The sequence below is a fragment of the Sander lucioperca genome, chromosome 19 (assembly GCF_008315115.2).
Source record: "Sander lucioperca isolate FBNREF2018 chromosome 19, SLUC_FBN_1.2, whole genome shotgun sequence".
Taxonomy (NCBI): domain Eukaryota; kingdom Metazoa; phylum Chordata; class Actinopteri; order Perciformes; family Percidae; genus Sander; species Sander lucioperca.
This window is the reverse complement of record NC_050191.1, coordinates 7313343-7338754: the sequence shown is the minus strand read 5'-3', so window position 1 is coordinate 7338754 and position 25412 is coordinate 7313343. Positions and strand designations below refer to the sequence as shown.

Below are 25412 nucleotides of genomic sequence, written 5' to 3'. Positions count from 1 at the left end.
GCCTGTTCGGGAAAGGGACGTTTGCCCTTTATCAGATGGGAGCACTAACGCGCTAATAGCCCTGTCCACACTCCAATTAGAGCAGGTAAGAGAAGGGTTTAACAGAGCACAGTCTGCCACTAAAGATCTGACTGAGAGATGGGAATTGTACAGACTGTCAGCTACAGAAGAGGAGAGGGAGAAAAAGAAAAATGAGTATGGGAAGAGACAATTACAGGGGGCTAAAGAAAATGACCTATACCTTTGTGTGGTATATGATGAGGTATATCCAGTCAGAACAATAAGGCAGAATAATGAAACGACCAAATAAACAAGACTAAGGGCCATATTTTAACAATCTTCCACTTTTGCTAGTTTAACGGCGGAAAAAAGGGTCAGTGCGCCAGGCGCATGGTTCAAAAGGGTTGTACTTAGTGTCTTCATTAATTCATAGGTGTGTTTTGGGCGTAACACGCAATAAACCAATCCATGTCATCTCCCATTCCCTTTAAAAGCCAGGGGCGTTTGTACCTTGGCGCTTTGCTATTATGATGGAGGATTTGCTAAACAGGAAGGAGAGATTTTCCAGAGAAGAAACTGATCTGCTTGTGCGTGAAGTCGATCATATAACGTTAATATTTTTAATCTTTTGCATGTTTGTGTGCTGTCGCGTCCCTGTGTGTGTGTAACAAGCATAGTGTGCGTGCGCTATGCACGAGCCTAGGCGCATTTTACTATTGTGCTGTTAAAATAACAATGAAATGCTGCGCTATTGACTTTAGACCAGGTTTTTTTGGTCAATGGCGCGATCAGTTCCCGCTGCCTCAAGATAGCAATACGCCAAGAATGCACTTGAACACACCTCCCTGTAAGACCAGCACGCCCATGGGCGCACAGATGGGCGCAGGTGTATTTGCTATTTAAACGACGCGGGCGCTGGACGGGAAACAACAACTGCGTCGGTCTTAAACTAGCAAAGACACTTGCGTCGAGGTTTGCGCTACGCTGGGTTCAAGATAGGGCCCGGAAAGTCAACAGCTGTGCTCGCAGCCTAGTCAAGCTATAATAGAAGGTAAGATCATGTTGTTACCTAATTCAAAAGGGTTTATACTTTATATTAGGGGTTTTAGAAGATCTCAGGCTCAGCTCATCAAGTGAGTAACTTGCTCTTGGTATTTGTGGTTTGCTTCCAGTGTTGTATCCCTACATGATGCAACTACCAGGATGTACCCCTCTGGGGCAGCTCAGCAAGGCAACACGGTAAAAAAGAAGAGGTGAAGTAGTTGTAAAAAGACTGCAACTTAGGAAGATACCCACTTTTTTTGTAACCTTTATTTATTTAAGGGATTTTCACTGAGAGGAAGCCTCTCTTTTGCAAGATAGCTTCTCACAACCAGAGGCCTGTACTACGAATCAAGAGCAACATGCCCTGGATTTATTTCAATTACCCGGCTTCACCTAACCTAACAACCGCGGTCCTGCATAAGCTGTGTCACGACGCTGGTTAACAATAACAACTAGTTCAATCAACCCAGGGTTTCCCAATCCAGCAACGCGCGCGTCCACATAAGAGGCAGTGTTTGCACAGCACGACCAATCGCATCTACCAGAGCCACATATTTTATATAAGAAGAGCAAACAATAATTCTACATAAATATGAAGAAAACAGACACGGTTTTGCAGGCAAAACGCAATACAGTCGCTGCTTCCTAAAACAGGAAGGAAAGCTGGCAAAAAAAGAGCCGACGCTGTAAATGCGTAAATCACGCTTATCAATATCTTCCCCATCAGTCAGGAACTAGATCTGACCACAATGCTTCCTCTAGGCAATATTATTAGGAAACACTCAATTAACTTTCACTGTTATGCGGATGACACCCAATTATATCTGTCAATCAAGCCAGACGAAACCAGCCAGCTAGCTAAACTTCAAGCTTGCATTAAAGATATAAAATCATGGATGGCCTACAATTTCCTGATGTTAAACTCAAACAAAACCGAAGTTATTGTCCTGGGCTCCAAACCCCTACGAACCTCATTAGCCGAAGATATAATTACTCTGGATGGCATTGCCCTGGCCTCAAGTACTACTGTCAGAAATCTAGGAGTTATTTTTGATCAGGATCTATCCTTTAACGCCCATCTAAAACACACCTCTAGAACAGCCTTTTTTCACCTTCGTAACATTGCTAAAATCAGGAACATCCTGTCTCAAAACGATGCAGAAAAACTAGTCCATGCATTCGTTACTTCCAGGCTGGACTACTGTAATTCCTTATTATCAGGATGCTCAAATAAGTCCGTTAGGACTCTCCAGCTGATCCAGAATGCTGCAGCGCGTGTTCTGACAAGAACTAAGAAAAGAGATCATATTTCTCCTGTATTAGTTTCTCTCCATTGGCTTCCTGTAAAATCCAGGATTGAATTTAAAATCCTTCTTCTGACCTATAAAGCTCTAAATGGTCAAGCTCCTTCATATCTTGAGGACCTCTTAGTACCTTATTGTCCCACTAGAGCACTACGCTCCCAGAATGCAGAGTTACTTGTGGTTCCTAGAGTCTCTAAAAGTAGAATGGGAGGCAGAGCCTTCAGCTATCAGGCTCCTCTCCTGTGGAACCAGCTCCCAATCTGGGTTCGGGGGGCAGACACCGTCACTACATTTAAGACTAAACTGAAAACTCTCCTCTTTGATAAAGCTTATAGTTAGGGAGTGAGGAGTTGCAGTGAACGCCTGGACCGGCGGGGCAGGGTGTATAGCTGCAGACACAGCACCCCTGCTTTTCTCTGCTTCTCTTTACAGTCATCAGATTTACCTATCGTATAATCAATAATATAGTGCCTCTCCTAGTTATGCTGTTATAATTCTAGACTGCCGAGGAAGTTCCTTCTTATGACACGCTCTTTTCTTTTGTTTCCTTTTATGCACATCATGTCTCAGAAGTGCTTGTTACTCACCTAGCTCTGGGGAGTTTACTCCCCGGAGTCCTTATGTTTCTTCTTCACCCAGAACATCGCCTCGGATTAGGGCGACACCAAGACCTGGGTCTTGGGTGCAGCTGTGGCTATGGACCTGCTACACCCTGCTACGCTCTGCGATTCCCTGCAATGCCCGACTAACGTCCTGCTGCGTCCACCGCGTCCACCCATGCTCTGCTGTGCCACGCTACATCCTGTACCGTCATAACCCCAACCGTCAGACACCGCCCACCAAGAGTCTGGGTCAGCCGAGGTTTCTTCCTAAAAGGGAGTTTTTCCTCGCCACTGTCGCAATAGCCACTGCTAATGCTTGCTCTTGGGGGAACTATTGGAATTGTTGGGGCTTTATAGAGTGTGGTCTAGACCTACTCTATCTGTAAAGTGTCTCGAGATAACTCTTGTTATGATTTGATACTATAAATAAAATTGAATTGAATTGAATTGAACAATTACACTTGTGCTTTCCATAAACTGTCGTTGCTTTAGCCTATTATTTCAGTTGCAACCCTGGCAGTGGAAGCGATTGTGAGAGCAAATAAAAAAATATAAAAACATAATTCAAACCGATGTGCCCATTTGGCAACACACGGCTCAAGATGCCGGTAGCCTATATGTAATTCCCTCCCATTAAAATCTATATATTTCATAAAAATACCCATCAGGGAATGTTAACAGGGTTGTCGGTCTCTAAATGTTTTAACTTTTATGAGCGCATCCCTCTCTCTCTCCCTCTGTCCCTCCCGCTCTCCCTCTCCGCACACCGAGCTCCGCCTGTCCTCTAAGAAAGGTGACGCCGTTATCAATCGAGTATTGATTGGTCAGTAGGCGGGGCTTTTACCCCAGTTGATCTCTAATCTCCAACATAACCTTCTCCCGATCAGGTTAGGTGTTCAGCATAAGTTATCACGGCGATTGAACCCGGTAACAAGTGAGCCACCGTCGTGGTACAGAAAACCCTGGGTTAAACCTGAAGTTACCTCGTTAACGCCAAATCTGGCTTCGTAGTCCAGGCCTCAGGTCTGTGGATTATCTTGATTATCTTGCTCTTAACTGGGTCATGATTTCTGGAAACAGACATTGCTGTTGAGTTTTCCAAATGTATTTTTGGCCCTTCGAGCACCACAAGCCGCAGTGTTTCCCACACATAGACTATATTGTGGCGGTGCGCCACACAATCAACACCTGCCACCACACATTGCGTTTCGTTATACATTTTTTTTAATGCTATTTAAAAACACGCATTCATTCAGCTGCATTTCCCTTCCCTGCTCTCCTCCATCTCTGTCACACACACACACACACACACACACACACACACAGCCCCTCTATCATCCCCCCGTGCACTCAGCGTCTGTCTCCATGAAAACACTATCTATGGAGAAGACGGCTGGCGAAATTCACAAGTTCACGAAAGGTTGGTATCTTGTGAACACCTTTACACAATCACACATTAAAAAGTGCTATAAAAATATTTTATATTCTGAATACAATGTTGTCAGTGTGTTAATGTTGGAGTCCCGACCCAACTCTCAGCAAACAAGCGATTGCGCCTGCTTTAGAAAGTTAACTAGTCGCAAGTTTGCGGTAAAATGCAGTTGGGTTGTCGAGGTCAAAACACGATATGTAGCAGCTGTGAATCAAATAAACCTATTATAAATAATGTTATGTCATTTTTTTTACTCTTACATTGAATGTGTGCTGCTTCAATCCAGATGAGTATTGAAAAGTATTTTCTGCGACTGAAAAAGGCACGTGTTGAGGATGAGAACCAGCCTGAACCGGAGCTGAACAGTCCGACCAGTGTAATTAGTTATGTTATTAATTTGTTTACAATATTTTCAGGCTTCAACCAGTGGTGCTCAAGCAGAAAGACAGATTTGTTAGGCATTGAAGAAAGAGTAGGAGAGGAGGACAGCATCCAACAGCGTGTCCTCCTCAGATTTTGATACTTGATTGTTACGAATAAGTACCCCCCCCCCCCCCCGGTTTGGCACGGAGCGACCGACACAGTTCTTGTATATGTAAATATTGTTTTGCCATGTACTAAGTTGCCAGGACTAAGACATCAATTTATAGATGTTCTGGTATTTGAGCACTTATTTTCAACTGGAACATCAATACATCCAGGAGGCTCTGCTCAACACAAAAATACATGATTTGACATCAGCTTTTGTTTTTTGTGGTTTAATTTTATGTGCCAAGGGTAGTCGGTTACTTTAAAGAAATACTCTAGGGTTATCATATGCATTATGTGTGTGTAGTTGGATGTGAACAAGCGAGTGTGTGTTCATGTGCAGAGCACAAGGTTAAGTCCCCTCTCTCCCAGCAGATTGAACTGAGCGCTGATGTGATATGAGACATTCCAAGTTATTGAACCCTGGCTGATTGGATGGTAACAGGGGGTGATTGCTCTTTTCTTTGGTGGCCCGTCCAGCGTCCTCCCAACCGTTATCAGTTTTTCAGACAGTTACACCAAGGACAGAGAGACAGTAGAAAGTAAAGCAGCTGCAGGAAAAAAAAAAGAGTAATAATACAATGAAGGCTGGGATTCAGTGATATGCTGCTCTGGGAGGAGAACATGTACATTAGCACACTTAACTGCTCAAAACACCTAAGATTATGCATTTTTCAAGTGTTGCTGCATGAGTAATTAAACAAAGGTCACTTCCCACTTATATTAGCATGCCTCCTGAATACAAAGAAATCCCACACTTGATAGCAGGATTAAGTTCCCAGCACTACGCACCCACCCCCAACCTCTTTTTACACGGCAAAGTAAGTGATTCACGATGCAAACAAGATTATGAAGATTCAAAGATGAGGCCATTTGAGGATGGTTGTCACTTCCAAACTCAGCTCCACCCTGTCTCCATTCATTTTCCTACTTTCCTTTCTTTTTTTTCTAAAGATTATTTTTGGGGCATTTTTAGGCCTTTATTGACAGGACAGCTGAAGAAATGAAAGGGGAGAGAGCGGAGGAATGACATGCACCCAGGCCCGCTGCGTCAAGGAGTAAACCTCTATACTGTATATGGGCTCCCGTTGTACCAACTGAGCTATCCGGGCACCCTACTTTCTTTTCTTTATTGGCTCCTAAAAACAAACAAAAAACGACAAGATGGCTGCGAACACAAACCCATTTAACTTCAAATAAGAAAATCAAGGGAGTTTCGTGAAGAAGAGAGCGCCACCAAATTGAAATGAAATCTCTATCTTTTATATCCCAGTCTGCCTGTAATTGACTGAGTGAATTTTTTTCTAGAAATGAGTGTCTGTAGCTTGAATAAATAACAAATAAAAAAGATGCACAAGAATCAAGAAAAATACAAACTTGATATCAGAAAGTATTTGATTACAGGTCATATTATTTGTACTGCACTGAGAGGTTTTTAGCCATGCTAGCAGCGTGGCTTAAGGGATGGCAATGTCGGTCGGGCCAACGTTCTATCAGCAAATTAATATTCGTGACTCTTGCAGTATATGTTGTCAACAGTTGGTTCATACTGTACAAAAAACTCCTTCAGTCACCTGAAGGCAGCAGGACAGCTGTGTTGATAAATCTGCGATTTAAGAAGTGCTGTCCACTGTGTTTACCTTTTATAAATCACCTGGAAACGACACCAGGTTGCTACAAAATAACCACACACACACACACACACACACACACACACACACATCAGGCTCATCAGTCCTGTGCATCATTGCCTCCTTTCCAACTATATTTTTAGCAAGGAATATTTGGGAAAAATTATTATGAGGTATGAGCTGGGGATTGGGGGCTCTTCCAGTGTTGTGAAACTAGTCTGCAGTAGGGGTGGGCGATATGGACAAAAAAATAATATCTCGATATTTTTGGTGATTTTGACAATAACGATAATTAGACAATATCCTTTAAAAATGTGTTTTTAAAAGTCTTAGTTACTTAATCACTGATGATAATAATGGGCACAATGTTGAATGAAAACAGTTCTTATTTATTTTCTTTAAAATATAAGTATTCAAGTAATATCTCCAACCTGGCCTGGGAACGCCTCAGGATCCCCCAGTCGGAGCTGGTTAATGTGGCTCGGTAAAGGGAAGTTTGGGGTACTCTGCTGGAGCTGCTACCCCCGCAACCCGATACCGGATAAGCGGACGAAGATGGATGGATGGATGGATGGTATTCAAGTAAAAACATTTCAAAGACATACAAAATACTAATTGAACTAGTGTAGGAACATTGAAGTCTGAGTAAACGGTGTCAGGCCAGGTTTTGATAGTCCTTCTGACCGGGACTGGGATCAGGAGTAGTTGGATGTGATCGGACTGGCCCAGGTGAGGGAGAGGCGTAGTTCTGTATGCTTTCTTGATGTTAGAGTATACATGGTCTAGTGTGTTCTTCCCTCTAGTAGCACAATCTACATGCTGGAAGAAGCTGGGGAGTACAGGGCTATGTAGACGGCAGTGTGCTGTTTTCGTGGTAAATAAAATGGCCTGTATAATAACCGACAGGGCTTCCAGGTCAGGTGAGCAGTGCTGGGCAACAATCCTGCTGTTGGTACTCCATTCATTATGCACAAAAATGCACAGTCCTCCTCCTCTGGTCTTGCCGGAGTTCTTGTCTCGATCCTGCCGGTAGCTAGCTCGGCCTGCTAGCTGCCGACAACAATCCACGGAGCGCCCAGTGGTCTGGCTATGTCCTCCGGGATGTTATGAGCCGCCTGGAAGGCTCTCGTAACGGCTGTGTTGTATCGTAGTCCTATATTGATTAGTTCAGTGTGGCTGTACTTGCATAAATATACACAGACAGGAGAGCTAGTAGCCGCGGCACAATCGTGCGCCGCCATCTTTGTTGGCATTAGTGAATATGTAGCGTTTCAATGCGTGTTTTGAAGTGTTTTTTTCTAAGTAATTTAAATCATCGTTAACACAACAATGACGATATTATCGCAGACAATATATATCGCCCACCCCTAGTCTGCAGGCTATTAATATTAAAGTTACAAATGTGTCTAAAAGTAAAATGACTTTGTTGGGATTGCCTTTGATGATTGCTATAATTTTCTCTCCTACCTTATAGTATATGTACACAGCATTACATCACTGGTTGGTGGCCTAGAAGCACAGATACAACCTATAAAATAGCACAGAGTAAGAATAAATAAGGCTAGAACAAACACTTCTAACAATATTTCTAACTACATTGAATAGAAGTTGTGCAATATTTAACATGTTCCTTCTTCCCCCACAGTGCACTGCATGGTTATCCAAAGGGCGCACAATCATGAGCGACAGGCAGAGTGAAAAAGCTTGAGTCATTAATGGTCTTAAGTACCATTATTCAGTCCCATCCAGACCTACCACTCTGTCTCTTTTACTATTCTCATACTGCTGCTTTCATGGCAATCAGACTAATGTAGACACCCACGATTCAGTGGTGCAGGTGGGTGGGTTTTAAAAGAAGACAGGGATAAGACAGGCAGGGTTCCCAAAGAGGGGAGAGAGGTTAGGAGGAGAACAAAAACAGAATAGAAAAAAAGAGAGCAGAAGTGTGAAAAATGTAATATCCTTCCGCAGCATGCTCAGGGCTGGGATTTGACACCCATTTAATTGTTGCAAGTGACCCGGGCCATGATGAATGTGATAAAGAAATAATAGAAAAGGAATGAGAGACAGGAAGAAAAGGCAGACAAAAGGAGATGAGAGAGGGATAATATCAAATCACAGGAGGAGGCGAATCAAGGAGAGACAACAGTGAAAAGGAAGGGCCAAAAAGGTGGTAAGGTATCATCCATGCCATTACAGAGGTGACGCAGGGTTCCAGTTCTGTTCAAGAAGCATCAGAGTGATTCCTTTAAATCCCTCCTGCCCTCCTATAGTCTCCAGGTGAGAAAATATCAGAGTGAAAAGTAAAAAAAGGGGAGTAGAGTGTTCATTTTATATTCCTGGGACAGTTATAAACAAACTCAGGCGAGGAATGAGACAACGGGTAAATGAGTGAATATGAAAGGAAAGAATATAAATGATGAGCGAGTCACGGAGCTGTAAAATTTGTCTAAATGCAACTTGCACACAAATTAACCGACCTATTAACAAAGCTGGTCAAAGTAGCTCCTCTTTCATTAATTAGAGCCTCAATCCTCATGTGTACAATTAAAAATCTCAAACCTGGCAACAGTGCCAGATATAAAAACACACACACAGAGTTGTTGCTGTGTGCGTGCGTGCGTGCATGCTCACTGGTTATTATCATTTCTGGCAGCATACAGCCGTCCCTTTATCTATCGCCGTGTTGTCACCTTCCTGGATGACACCTGAGTAGTCTCAGTTTCTCCATGGTGACTGACATGCATCGATTCCCCCCCCCTCCGCCCCAACGCGTAGGCTCCACTTGATGATGTCAGTGTGTATTAATTGGATTGTAATTGGTGTTTAATGGCCTGTGTGTTAATGCGTCTGCAGTCCGTCTCTGTGGAGACTCTGTCCTCAAACACAGACGTATCACGGCCCTGCAGGACTGTCATGGACTTCTGCCATCGATTTATGATTCCTTCCAGTTCGCTATGATTGCATTGATTTTCCTCTACAGTCTCTCGAGGCCTGTCTTAATTGAATATCACATGACTTTATGATGTAGTCTTTTGAGCTGACAAAATAATTACAGTATATCTCGGGGGCTCTTTCCCTCCAGTCAATTCAGCGCTTTTCAATCCAGTGTCTTGATCCTTATCTCAACACAATGCCATTAACATTTATTATGACAACCTTGTGATCTCCTGCTCTTACAACTCTTTCCAGACACGCCATCCTGAACCAGTTGCATGTTGCGTTTGTGTGTGGTTTCCCCAGCTTCTTTCTGGCTTTCGGTTTATAGGCCGGCAGACACATGTGATGGCTCCCCAAAGGCATTGAAATCCATTAAGAATTCATCAGTGGCAAGATGGTGCTTTCTTCATCAATTCTGTGTGATCTTGCAGATGCATTCAGCCTCATTGACCAGAGAGAGAGAGAGAGAGAGAGAGAGAGAGAGAGACGCAAGTGCAAGAAATGAGTGTTTTGGAAGCTTGGGTTAAACATATATGTATGTATGTGTGTGTGTATATATATATATATATATATATGTGTGTGTGTGTGTGTGTGTGTGTGTGTATGCAGACCTGCCAACCTTGAAGACATTTTATGAGTACAACCCCCATCCCCACCGGGCGCGCACCTGACAGCCCGCCGCCAATGTACGCTCCACCGTTGCACACCCACCAGTGAGAAACCTAACACCATAATACATAATAGACACATGGCGTTTGCAATCTGAAAATGTAGGTGGAGAGGGGATAGATTATGATAGGCTACTATGAGTAGGTCACATTCCTGCATATTGTTACAAATATTATGAATTACGTCACACACACACACACACACACACACACACACCACACACACACACACACACCTAGATATATGTAATTTATATTCAAATACATTGTTTGGCTCATCACTACCTCCTAGATTACAATAAATTATTATTACTGTGTAAAAGAATGGAGTGGATGAATGGCCGTAGGTGTACTGAAACTAAATGTTTTCTTATATTCTGTCCAATTTTGTGCCCATATATTTGTTAGTCTAACCAATAGGAGGCAGAGAGAGCTAATAAATAGGCCTAAGTACTTCTGTGTTAAAGATGAGAGTCAGACCAGGTTAACACATAGCCTTCTTCTGATTACTAAAGTAGTCTAAGTAATGATTTACTCATAAAGCAACTTTAAATAGGCCTAAAGCAACTATTAAAAAAGCACAAGATTGAAGCCTGGCAGAGACATGATTATAGGCTAATAAATAACATGAGTCAGATATTTTCAGATAGGCTTTTCAAAGGTTGACATGGGTGACATTGCATTATGTCAGTTGCCATCACATTGGCCTAGCAAATAGCCCTACTGTATGCTATGCATCATTAACTGAGCTCGTCCCAGCTGGACTCCCTGTTATGATGTCAAGGTCATTATTTATGTTCATAAATTCAATTAGGCTAAAAATAGCCTAACTGTTACGTGAATCAGCACCTGGCCTGTCTAAAACCTTCTAGTTTTCTAGCCATTCCACCACTTTTCTAACTGCCCCCAACTAATGGGACATCCTTCCCATTAGTTGCGGGTCTGACAGGCTAGCCTATTGACACTATGAACGTTTTGTTTCTTATCATCCTTTTATTTTTAATATCATTATGTTTCGGGGGTTGGGCGGGGAGTATTTGCAAGAGTGTATCGCTGCAGCCTGGAGACCTCCTGTCTCATTCCTGGGCATGTCCAACGCTAAACTCAGATGTTCAGAATAGCCTACGAAATCGTGAATTATTTTCTAAATGAAGTCACGGTTAAGTTAGCGGGCATGAGAGGCATGAGACGGGAGGTCTCCAGGCTGCAGCCATACCCGACTCGTATTAACCATACCCGAGTATTTGCGTGTGGGACTGTGTTCGTTACCTGTTGCCCCTTCGTGACTGATATCGATGTCTGTCTTGCACACGATGCAGAACACGTGATGAGGTAGCCTGGACATGTGGAGGCAAGGCCATCTCTCCCGATAGCTGTCAAGTTTCCGTTGTTGGTTTCCGAACCTTTTGAGGTGGTTCAGTCATGGCATACAAGCCTACAGTTACCGGCTGGCCAGCCTAGCTTGCTTGAGGCACTGAATTGAATTAAACATGCGAAGCATTTGGCTAGGAGGGGCAGGTGGGCGGAGTGTTAAAATGCAGCGCTCGGATTGGCCGAAAGCTTTTCACTCCACTTATACGCTGTGGCTGAGCGGCAGAATCAACGTCATATAGATTGCATAGAAACTCAAACCGGCAAAATGAAAGATGCAACAAAATCATACATCCATGAACAAAATGCGTACCTAAAAAGCAGGCAATCGTACAAGCATACTTAAGGGTCAAAATGCGTGCCGAGTACGAAAAATGCGTACATGTTGGCAGGTCTGCATATGTCCCGAGTCGATCCTAACGACAGGGATCAGACCAAACCCCCAAATGCCGGTCCTTTCAAACTCTACTGTGTTTTATCCGCCTCAGCCTGCTAGTGTTGTAAAGCTGCTCTCCTGTCGCTAATTAACGTTAATTTCATCATAAACGTGGCCAAAACTAAACTTGGCTGTTGTTGTGTTTGTGTGCAGCCAAAAGATCATTTGTGAGGGAAGACGATCCACTCTGTAACACCAATGTACAACCGCTAATGGTCTTTTTGTAGTACCTATAAATCAAGGCAAGTGATGGGTATCCTCTAGTAAAAAAATAAAAACAGATCATTTACGTCGATTTCAAGAGTCGCAAACTTTGATTTATATCATTACAATGATTTAAGCTTATCAACAAGTATTGAACCAGAACCTCCACCATTTGGATCAGATACAGTAGCTCATGACAAGTAAGGTGAGCTCAATTTAGATATATCTTCTGCTGCTATGTGTAGAATTATTTTTTACTATGTAGGCTGTACTGATAACTTTATTTTTGGATGAATTAAGATCTCTTTCTATATTCCATGGGTAGCTGTGTCATTTAGGTAAATAGAAATGATCGCACTCAGTATTGGCAGATACACAAGATTAAAAGTACTCGGATCAGAGTCTTGGCCAAGAAAACTTCAGGACATCCCTCATGCTAAATTTCTCAGCAACATGAAAACACCATTTCAAATCACAAATGTTTGACTTTGTTTTACTTCTATGGCACATTTGCACCAATACATTTAAAGTGCTCATATTATGCTCATTTTCAGGTTCATAATTGTATTTTGAGGTTGTACCAGAATAGGTTTACATAGTTTAATTTTCAAAAAACACCATATATTTGTTGTACTGCACATTGCTGCAGCTCCTCTTTTCACCCTGTGTGTTTAGCTCTCTGTTTTAGCTACAGAGTGAGACATCTCACTTCTATTCCATCTTTGTTGGGAGTCGCACATGTGCAGTAGCTAGGTAAGGACTACTAGCTAGTTACTACTCCTAGCTAGCTAGCGGCGCTAGCAGCAGCGCTAGTAGACGAGGGACATGTAAGTAGTTCTATACAATTTATTTTGTAGATTAGGGTGAACTAGTGTGTGTTGTAGCAGTGTTTTGCCAAGGAGAACGAGGTGGCTAGCAGCAGCGCTAGCGGTTAGCCACCTTGTTCTCAATAGAACTATAGAACTACTTACATGTCCCTGTTCTGCAGGTATTCCACGCAAAGTTGGAAGTGCACCCTCGTTTACAAGAAGTCTCCCGGCTAATCCTGCCTTGTACAGGCCGAAGTTGGAGAAACAGCTAGCTGATGTGGTATTAGCTAAAGTGGTTAGCACACACCAAATGTTTCGGCCAATGACGTAGACGGCCCTGCCGATTTTGAACAGCTCACCCGGAGACTGAAGGCAAGATACATTCAGAAACCCGTATCTCACTCAAAACAGCATGGATGTTTTTTTTTCCAAGTTTGTATGCGTGTGGAAGCACCAGAGACACAAAATAACACCCCAAATCACAGAAAAAGTGATTTTTTCATAATATGGGCAGTTGGGCACTTTAATATCCAAACACAAGTCCAAGACAAGTTATAACAGCCATTGTGGCATTATGGGGTCATAAAACCTCATAAACGCAACAATCAGTGTATGTGGAACTAAAACAAAATGTACTATTACAATCATGTTCTTGCTAATGTGAGCGCTCAAAATCATTTCAATATTGTTCCAAAGCAGGGACAAGACAATATCAGTCATGAAGTACAGAAAATATTTCAAGTTTATTTCAAAGTTTGAAGCATGTAAAAGAAAAGAAAATAGCTTTTCTATTTACAGAGTTGAAACACAAGGTTTTGTGGAGTTCAACTTGGAGAGCAGCATGACCATCGAACAAACATCAACCCGAGCCCTCATCTCTTTCCCTCTCCATCATTTTCCTCAACTCTCCACTTCTTCATCTGCCTGCAGATTAGAGTTCATGTTTTTTGTTGTTAGGCTTTTACCACTGCTAAATGAGGTCGCCTGAGAAACACTTTAGAGCGTAGCCCTCGGGAGTGACGGAGAGACTTCCTAACTTTCATCTTCAATAACACGCAAACAACGTGCTCAAATGAAGAGAACAAACCCTCGCTGGTGTTCATGCATGAACGTGATTGGAGAAGAGAGACGAAAGAAGACACAGAAGAGGAGAACAGAGTGTTGATTTTAGTAATGAGCTCTTGTCTTCACGGTTTCCGCTTCCAGCTGGGTCTTTTTGTTCCTCTGGCTGCATTTCATGTACACAGTGGATTTAACGGAAAAAGGAACTCTACCTTGTTCTGACTGGAGTTGCCAAATACCTTTTTAGACTGAGCTGTGTATATGTTAGCTTGGCTTGGGGGAGATACACAGCATGTAAATTGATTACACTTGGCCCGCAGCAGCATAGGCAATGTTTACTTTGTTTCCCCCCTCTTGTAAAATTATCTCAGACCACTCAGAGTCACAGTCACACTACCTCATTCAACATCTGTCAGAGTCTGACAATTTGACAAACTTCAGTCAGAGTTTTTAAGTTAACAGATTCGCACATAAGACTGGGAATCATTGAGCATCACATATTACATAACATCGTCTGTGATTTATTTTTTAACTTAGGCATTCAGAGGCAGGAGGACAGTTATAAATTGTGCAAAGCTGAACCGCAGCTGCTGAACGTCGCAGAAAATGTTATTGCAGAATATTCATATTTGACAAATTGTCAACAAGGCAGGTATTTAGCACCGTCTGTTTTCTCATTATTGCCATATTAGCTTGACCACTTGTTGTCCATTTGTCTTACTGAAGACAGGAATGTTATTATGTAATGAAGCAGGAGAATGCAAATCAGCCTTTGGGAGGCTCATCACAGTCAGATGCCTCAGTAAAGTGCGTGCAAATTACTTAATGTTTTGGTGCTGGTGCTACAATTCTGCAGGCTTCTACGTGTACATTTAAATGTAGCTTAGTTTGAATGCTGAATAAGTTAGTATGGGTTGTACCAGTCAGTTGTTTACAATTAAACAGTTAAAGGGCTACTCCACTGATGTGATATTGTACTTCCAAAGATCTAATTTTAGTCCCAACCATGAGTCAAAAACTGCATCCTACTAGACCCATTATGCAACTCAAAAGCATCTTTTCTTAGACCGTCCATGCATGTTAAAATATTTCCATGCCACAGTTTATGACTCAAGTTCTCAAGAGTAACTCACAATCTTCTCAGACTTGATAAAGCTCCTCAAAAGCCAAAAAGCCATTATTCAGCTGTTTTCGTAGTAGAACTCCTTGATCATGTTACAGGAGTTATAGCATAAACCACAACAACGCAGCAGAACAAAGTAAGACGTATAGTTAGTGCTGACTTATTGAAAATGCAAGGTGGCCAATAGATCAATTTAAAAAAAAATCTCTTCAAAATTGTTTCATTATAATCAAACACAGCTCACACTGTTGGTTTACAAAAGTGTGTGAAATACTCAAAAACATTGTCCTGACTGCATCTGAGACCAGGTCCTATTATAAAAGTCGGAGGTTAGAGATTTATATTTCAAAAAGGTTGACAAGTTGAAATAGTTATACACCTCTGCTGCAGAAGGGAAAGTGAGAGTTCATTTCAGGAGCATGGGACTATGCAAGGCTCTGTGACATTGTGTTATTTTTCTCCTATAATGATGCGTTTCAGTTCAGCAGCAACTTGTCACATTGTTTTATGTCTGCCTCCAAACTCTCCTGTTTTGCTTCACTGATGAGCAGAAACTTTGTCTCCGCAACACACCAGATGTTGCTCACATAAATATGACAAGAAAGAGACTTGATTCTGTACATCCATATTTCATAGGATGATATATATGGGTCATTTAGGGTTTAGTATATGAACTGTAGACAGTATTTCAGTTATTTTGGCACGGTACTCCAGCAAACTGGATTTGTATTTTGCTCAAGGGCCTAAGAGGTGAACTGGCAGTCCACACTCGGTCCGTACAGGGACTTGAACCGGCGACTCTCCGATTCCCAAACCAAGTCCCCAGAGACTGAGCTGTCACACACTAATTCAGACGTTTTTTTTTTGTTTTTTTTGTTTTAATACATAGCCTCCAGGTTTTTATACTATGCAGCAGAGCAGTGATCCTTGACATATGGACATTCCAACCACAAAGGTTTTCTAGGACCAAACAGTGGAATGTTCTTGAACCGGCCAAGTCAGTAAGCTGACCTAAATCCCTCTGATCATGTGGACCAGACTGCAAGCAAAAAGGCCCCAAAACAAGAGATGTGAAGATGCTGCAGCGCAGGTCTGGCAGAGAATCAGCCGGAAAGATATCAAGTGTCTGCTTATGTCTGTGTCACATACTTAAGAATGGTTTTGGTTGCAAGTATTTAAAGCTTCAACTTAAATAAAGTCATAATGTTGAACTGTAAAATCACTTTCAATACTAAAACGGCTACAATTCCTACACTGTTTATCTGATGTCCACTTTAAATTCCAACTGGCATTTGCTGAAACTCACTCCAGATACACAAAGTCAGCAATTCATATTATAATCCCCATTAACCGCCTCCAACCTGGCAACCAAGAACGGTAGCAGTGGCGCAAAAGCAAGCTACAGTTTAACAACAGTTGAGGAAAATAACAGTTCTCAGGAGAAAGATAAATACCTGCTCTCATCAGAGTTGTTGATATGAATTATACAAACAAACAAATTCATAAGCATAATCGATATTGGCTGTATCATATATGGTTCACAAACTTCTTAGCTTGTGAGCCCATTAAAAAGTCAACTCACTACCCTTTATCACAAGACTACATATTTCTATGAGTCTGTGAGCAAGCCAAGACTGATTTATATCTTCTTCTACCTTTTCATTGTTCAATTTGAATATTATTTTAGAGATCTAAAGAGGTAAACTTTCCAGTATTCCACAAGTAAAAAAGCAAAGATAAATGTCCTATAAATGAACTTAAAGTGTAACTCTCGCCAAAATGCAACCTAGGGTGTTTTTGTGAATGTACCTGAGTCAAACCTTCGTTTAAAAGCATAATTAGGACGGAAAGGCCACTTATAAGATTGACCGTATTTTTGTTTTCGGGAGTGCTAGGGGCACTACTATGATCGCATCACTATTTTTAAAACACTATGAAGGTTCGACACAACATGAAACTTTGCTCTAAGTATCACCAGGGGCTCTACACATGAACTCAAGCACTGAGAACATTGTTTGTGTACACAGAGTTTACTAAAAAATTATTAATTATTATTAGGGGCTAAATTAACTGACAATACACAATGAGGCCGGAAAATTATGACCTTAAGTGAAATTGTATTATGGAAGAAGATGACCAGAAAAACAGAAAAGAAACCAGAAAATGTGAAAACAAGTTATTTACAGACAGAGGTACCAACATACACACAAAAATATGCACAAGACTAAAATATTCTGCATCTACAATATCTAAAAGACACACAAGAATAAATATAGCCAGAGAGTACCAGCAGTAGAATGGAAAGGGGCACGAGAAAGTGCATCTTCCACCACTTTCCCCACAACAGAAGCTTGACTGTATCTCTCAGTGGACCGGAGAGTCAAACACAAGGACATGAATGATTCAACATCTGGCTTCTCCACATCTTTCTACGTGTATCTGCTGTACCAAAGGGAACTACAGAGACAAATAAGAGCTCCTACTTTATTCCTACCTCCTCATAGTGTTCACGCTCAGTATTCAAGCAGTACTATGTAGCTTTTGCATGTTGGATGGCCCAAATGGCCATAAGGTGTACTCGTCCCGAGGATTAAAGTACTCAGTAAACTGCACACAGCACTACACTTGTGTACATAATGTTTTATTTAGCTGTAGAAAATTCTGCAACAGTCAGAAATGAATAGTCGTGGAACTTTGTGAAGTTTCATCAAAAATAACATTTTTAATTTTTAAATTTTAAAACAATTAAATAAGGCATCTACTTGGAGATGATGGGTCAACACTTGGACACAGTACTAGGGGTGGGGGGAAAAAATCAATACAGCATAGTATCGCGATATTTTCTGTGGCAATACTGTATCGATACACAGACGCCAAGTATCGATCTATTACTATATGTGTTGGTCAGTTTGTCTGCTTGATAATTCTATTTTGCAGCAATAAAATTGAAGTGAGATGAACAAACAGAAATGTATCTTTTTAGATAAAACAGATGTTGACCCTTTTGGGGACATAAGTTGAAATAGGGAAAATTTTGAAGTTGGAAAAAAGGTAATAAATTGCAATATATCGCAGAATATTGCAATATGTTTAAAATCGCAATAATATCTCATCGTGGCATAAGTATCGTGATATCGTATCATGACAAATATCGTGACGATATCATATCGTGACATAAGTATCGCGATGATATCGTATCATGAGGCCTCTGGTGATTCCCACCCCTACAAAGTACAACATTAAATTATTTTTTAGTTGGTTCTGAACTGATAACTATAATAACTATTGAGTGACAGATTGTAACTGTTTTCTATATGTGAAAATCAATAAACAAAGTTGTCAATTATTTTTTTTTAAATATGCTTGCCAAGAGTTAAATATGAACCTGGTGCTGGAGCATCATATTTAACGGACAGATATGAGAGTGGTATTGATCTTCTCACACTCTGACATTTTGAGAAATTACTTATTTCTTATAAGTTTCTTATTACACTTTCTTGCTCAGACTATTCCTTGAAGAAACCCATAAAAATAGTACTCCTGACTAAAAACAGACAGGTGCAGAACCCAGTGTGACTGTTTTCATCCAGGACCAGGAATAAATTGGCTTTAAAACTACCTTTTACTGCCAGCAACAGATCACTTTCTATCAGACCGTGAAATCAGGAGTATTCTATTCTTTTTATTTCTGGGAGGAAACACCAGTGCAGTGACTAGAAAAAGGGTTAACAGCTGCATAAATAACAGTAAGCAGCACACTAGAGTTATAGGGTTACAGAAATCATGTTTTCTTGCACAATTAACTTCTCTTTCCACATCATGTCCTCAATGTTAGTTTTGTGCATTTGTCTTTACAGCTAGAATGCTTTCATATGGCAGGGGTTGTTCTTGAATTTAATTTCTCTCAGTTTTTCAAGAGCGGAACAGCTTCAAGATAAAGGCAACAGATTAAATACAATTGATCACCACTTCAGTGTGCTCAGCACAGGCATTGATGTAGTGTTGGCAGCTGTTTAAGAGGCCTTGTGTGAATTTGTTGTCAGAAGTCGAGTTAAAAACGCAGGTGTGGGCAGGAGCACAGAGGCTTGGAGTGGGACAGGGTAAGAAAACACTGAATACAAACACTTTGCCAGGTCTAACATTGGTTCAGATGATCTAAGAAAATGTCCCATCAGTAGCCAAGTAAGTGTTGATTTGATGATTACCAGGTCAAAAGATGTTCAGATATAAGATTTTGAGATGTTTAGGTACTGTTTCAATAACATTTAAATAACTATATTTCAATGTAATTAAAAGAATGATTATATAACGTCTGCATCTAAAACCTTTTAACCAAATGTGTCCACTTTAATGTCAGAGGCAAATTGGGGGTGTATGAGAAAATCTGAAGATGGGTGTTTTTAAAATTGTAACTGCATTTAAAAAAAATGAATAAAAACATTGTTAAAATAAAAAAACTTTTGACTTGAAATTCACCAAATCAGTTTTGTCATTTGGCAATTTTCCAGTTGAAAGACATCCAGATGCCTATTTTAAAACTGGATTTGATATTCTTGAACAGTTCCCCACTACACATTCAATTATAGTTGCTAAAATGTGCGCTTTTTGACCAATTTCATCCCACTTTTCAAGTAAATACCTTGACATACGTATTTTGACCTGGAAAAACACCAAAACCATACTTATTTGTGAGTGACACACCAAATTAAAACTATGCTAAGGAAGATTCATGAATGCAGTTCCAAGACAGACGGTATCATCGAGGCCACCAGAGCTGAGACAGTGTTTACCATGACACACGGCAGAGGGGACTCAGCAGTAATTAGGAGGCTTGATGACTCAAAAGAGAAGCAATCAAAAGAAAGCTAAGAATATTTCAAATGTCCGGAGGCTTCAGTCAGTAAGTACAAGTCTCACTCATCCAGATGGGTTTCTGCAGTCATATAAAAGCATATTAAAGTCAAGGTAACAGATAAAAGATTTACTGGACAGGGACTTCAATCAGTCGGAGCTGGTTAATGTGGCTCGGGAAAGGGAAGTTTGGGGTCCCCTGCTGGAGCTGCTACCCCCGCGACCCGTTACCGGATAAGCGGAAGAAGATGATGGATGATGATGATGGATGGGACTTCAATTATTCAAAGCTGAAAGCACTATTAGGAGGGTAACAGGTTGATGGATCGCTAAACAAGGAATGTGAATGACATTTACTGACACTAGGTGATCTAGACAGCAATGGATCAATTGCAGATGAGATTTCAGCCTTTGAAAGATTTAGTTGTACTCACTGGCATGGTCATCATTCACTTCATTCAGCACTTTAAAAAGTCCTATTTTTCTCCTCCCAACTGTTGCAGTTTCTGTTTGATTTACTCATAAAAATCTGTAAACAGTGTCAGGAGTAGCATTCTCAGGGTTAAACTTTTATTCATACCATATCAATACTTTAAGCTTATGAATGTGATATTTTGTGGACCAGGTCCTCCAGTATTTGGATCACGTAGCACATGAAAAAAAAGGTGTGTCAGATTTAGTGGACTACAGTTGTTATTTAAATATGTCAGATACACATTTAATCAACATTTAAGTAAATATAAGCATCAGTTATTAAGCACCAATATTAAAAAGGAATCGAATCAGGTTCAGGGCCAAAATAAAAACACCTTGAATCATTACCATGTAGTCGCAGTGATAATAAAGGAGTACTTCAACTTTTTGGTAAATAAGCTTATTCGCTTTCTCGCCAAGAGGATTTACAGATTGGCGAAATGACATACAACAAGTTAATTAGTGAGCTTTGGAGATGCTGGTAGGCTGATTTTGTTACCTCTGGAGAGAGCCAGGCTAGCTGTTTCCCCCTGTTTCCAGTCTTTATGCTAGGCCTAACTAACTAACTAGCTGGCTGTAGCTTAATGTGCACCATAGAGACATGAGAGTAGTATTGATCTTCTCATCTAACTGTTGGTAATAAAGAGAATAAGCCGTATTTAAAAAAAAAAAAAAAAAATTTAAAAAGTCAAACTATTCCTTTAAGCTTTGTGAGCAGCAGAAAGTCCCTACTGGTCTTTTTGCCCTGGTTTTGACCATGTGATTTGTGGAGCTTGTTAGGTGGCTGAAAAAACTACAAAAGACTAATTACATTTATGTTTTAATTAACAGGTGACAATGTGGCACTTATTCAAATATTGAACATCAATTTAAAGTGTTCTTGAGACAAGAACTGGTTTTTGATGACTTAACGTTACATTTTTAAGTGTTTGCATGTTTTTTTTAGGTTTGTAGTGAGAAATGTAAGTGCAACCTGATCTCAGGTCTCTATTAATGAAAAGATATATAATTAACAGTCAGAAATACACAAATTATTTTCTTAGACGTATGGAAGGCATGATTATAGATATAAAAATAGGTTTTATCTATTGGCATGATGACCGATTCCATTGTTATACTGGTTTCAAATAAATGCATGTAAATAAATGGCATTTACGCATTATTTTATTTTGGTTGAAGAACCCAAGAATTCCCACAAATTCCGAGACCCATCTTACACCATGGTACGCTGGTGAGACGGAACAGTAGTTAAAGAACTATTTTCCCCTGCAACAGCTTGTCTGATTTGAGTTGTTTTTTTGTGCATACAGTTATTTACATTAGGGATGCACCGATCTGACTTTTTCAGTCCCGATACCGATACCTGGGCTTTGTGTATCTGTCGATACCCGATACTGTTGTTGAATTAATAATCCACTGTATACCTTCCACCTTATACCTTCCTTCCACCATGTGGAAGAGACTAAAGGCACCAGACTTTCCTAACTAAACATTATAACATAACATATAACATAACTAGACAAAATAACATAGATGTAATGTATTGAATTCTTATTTATCTGTACACTCAACTCTTCCAGCATGTGACACACGTGCGACAGAGGGGGAAAAAAAACTAACAAAACTGGATCAGCCCGTGGATCTGTTAATTTTTCTGATCCCCGATCCAGCTATTTCATCAATATCGGGAGCGATAGCCTATCTTAATATCGGATTGGTGCACCCCTAATTTACATAAAATAAACGCCTCAGTAGGAGCAATTATTAATAAACTTTTCAATACAATGTATTTGTTTATATAAGTTTAAGTTGAATAAACTCCACGAAAATGGGAACAAACTAAGAAAAAAAAACATCTCAGATAGGGCGGCACGATAGTTTGTTTCATCGTCTACATCGCAATGTGCACATGCGCGATAGTCACATCGCAGGACGTTGCGATGTTGACGCTACAACTTCTTTGCTGCTTGATAAAAAAAGTAAACTTTCACCGTTCTTCTTTTCCATGATTGTTACCGGCCGACCCTTTCCCGACAAACTAAATCACCTGATTAATGCAACGTAATCACGACATATCCCGGCCATTTTTCACCGCAGAAAGCTGCTACCAGCCAGGCTAAAGCTAACATAGTTAGCCTAAAGAAACAAGGCGTCTGTCCCAACTAACGTTACGGTTCGGAGCTGCGACGCTGGAAACGTAACACTAATCTACAACAGTCTGTTTCTGATATGTCATTTACACTGATTTAAGTGCTCTGGATACACAGTTTGTTGCTATCGCGTGACATGCAGGCTCTGCATGCACAGCAAACCAACAATCATGATCAATTTTAATCAATTTATCAAACAACCAAAGCAGGCCCCGCTAGTCGACCACAACCTGAAATTTAGAGGAAGCAACATGCATGCATTATTAATATCACTCACTTTAGCCTGGATTGATATTATATGAATACAATGGTGTCATGTCAGTCAACCAGTGTATTTCTTCCTAATGTCCCTCTCCAAAATCACTTCACAAGAGTAGTCACAGTGCTTACTTGCTTTGGTTTTTGTAAAGGCTTAAAGTTCAACAAAGACTGGTTCACATAAGAAAATTTCCTTTTTAATTTTTATTTTCTTTGTAGATGCACTCCCCTACAAAATCACCCCAGTAGTTGAGAATGATTTAGTATTTCTAAATAGGGCTATTTATGTCCTCTTGTAAAAATTAGTCTTTTTTTCATATCGCAATATATATATTACAGGGGAAAACAATATCGCAATGTAAGTTTTTTCCAATATCGTGCAGGCCTAATCTCAGATATTTCCACTCTCCCTCATGCCTCAGAGAAATCTGATTCAGTTGTTTCTCCCAAGATTAGTGCATATCTCTGGTCCAAAGCCATTACTCAGGATCTTTCCCGAGGAGCAGCAGCACTGTTTGGTCACAGTGGAACGGACACAGTGGCCAAGAATCACAGCCAATATTAGTAATGCACTCTCCTACCAGCCCCCTGCTTACTGTATGAGCGTGTAACAATGACAGTGAGCAAGTGAATGCATTTTAATTTATTCAGGCACTCAACAGTTTTGCCCGTTACAACTAAAATACCAATAAACACATTCTTTAAATGAATGACTCACGAATAGGAGTCAGTAAGAAAGGATATACAGCAGGAAAAAAAGGGCGAGTGAATAAACAAGGAGATAGAGGACATAAGCATATACTTAAACTGAGTGTGAAAATGAAGTTAAAATTATCGCTCTCCTCCTTTCTGCGTCCTCCTCCAAATGTCCAAAGGTGGCTTAAAATACAGCATGGAGGAGGAGAAATGTAGGAAGCGAGTGACAGCGCCAGCGGTTGTAAAGATGACTGATGTATGTAGCAGATGGAGAGTGTTTCACGACCTGCACCGGCACTCCATTTAAGTGTGTGTAAAATTGATGGCTAACCATAATTGACCTCTGTAACCACTACAGCACTGAAAGCTGTTCTTCCACTTTGAGGAAAGAGGGGAGTTCTTTTTCTCTTTTGACGTGAGGATGGGGGGATGGGGGGTTGATTTATGTAACAGTGCGGCAGGTAGGCGTTTTAACATAATGGGCGGATTCTGATGGGTTTTTCTGTGTGTCAGGAGAAGTGAGGAAGAAGATGGAAGAGTAACAAACGAGAGAAAAGGAGATGATGAGGGAGGACAGGATGGGATAGGAAGGGAGAATAAATAGAAAGTGGAGATGAGTAGAGGTAAAGGGAGACCGGAAATGGAGAAAATTAAAATTGAGGAGACTGATTAAGTGGATAAGAGATGAGGAAGAGGAAAATAAATGGCGAAAGAAAAGGAAGTGAAAAGAGAAAGAAACAAAGAAATAGACGAATGGGAGGAGGAGAGGAGGAGGGATGGAGAAATGTAGTAGTTGCAGTAGCCAAAAGGAGATTTGTCACCATGTTAACCTCCTCAAGGCCACGACTACCTGGATAATGGATTCTGTTGTCTACAACCGACTATTGACAACCTGCATCATTGTATCGGACAGGTTTCATGGCCCGGATGTCCCATGGAACTATCCCTGCTCAGTGAATAACATAAGAGTATAGAGATACTATATACCATATTGAGTGTTGATCTACACGAGCAGCATGCAGACAACATGGACCACCTGCCTCTGTTCTGTCAGCAGATGTATTATCCTCCATTTGCCAAATACTGTAGGTAATATGAAGACAGAAAGGCTTCTACAGTGTTTCGTCACAAAAAGCATCACAAAAGTAGAGGATAAAAAGCTTTGTTCGAAATATTTCCCCAGAAGTTGGAAAACATATTTTTCACACTGACAATATCAAATGTATTCTGCTTGATTGAAGCTGCATCATTACATTACAATGGATATGTTCCAGCTGTCTTGTGCATCATTTATTACACATTCTTCAGCCTGACATATACTGTATGTATGTGTGGAAGCCATGGTGTCACAACAGCAACTGGAAATCTATTCATGAGGGTTTTCAGCGATGCTTGTGGTTTCTGCACAACCACTGTTTGACTCACAGCATTCGTTGTTTTGGTCATTTTTCCTGGATAGTTTTGCTTCTACAATAAAAAGTAAGTAGTCTACACAGTCAAATGATTTCTTCCATTTAGTGCAGTTGTGATCGACAATAATCTGTGGCTGTGTTTTAGTTGTTAAAACAGTGTAGTGATGTGATATTTGTGATATTTACGATCAGGAGTCTACACAGGCTGTTTATTTTGAAAATGACCGAATGCTCTAGCTCAGTGGTTCCCAACCTTTTTTCCTTGGCGCCCCCCCTACTTATGTCTAAGAAAAGCTGAGCCCCCCCCTCCGAAACCGAAGTTGAGGTAACTCTTGAGATAGAGCCTTACTTTCTTTTTTGATACAGAGGAGTTATCAGCACTTTTACGTTTCTCCGCCATGTTTCATTCATAAAGTA

General features: G+C 40.7%; 3 long non-coding RNA genes across 3 annotated transcripts in view; 1 reads left to right on the top strand and 2 right to left on the bottom strand.

Annotated features, from left to right (window-relative positions):
• LOC116066074 overlaps positions 1-25412 on the bottom strand; it is a 194131-nt gene that overhangs the window by 111087 nt on the left and 57632 nt on the right. The window lies entirely within an intron of this gene.
• On the bottom strand, positions 7374-24710 carry LOC118493827. Its single transcript, XR_004895852.1, has 3 exons — positions 24700-24710; positions 11070-11072; positions 7374-7591 (listed from the first exon to the last, which is right to left on the bottom strand). It is a non-coding gene; the product is annotated as an uncharacterized LOC118493827 (long non-coding RNA).
• On the top strand, positions 10540-25074 carry LOC116066075. Its single transcript, XR_004108893.1, has 3 exons — positions 10540-10663; positions 23789-23795; positions 25064-25074. It is a non-coding gene; the product is annotated as an uncharacterized LOC116066075 (long non-coding RNA).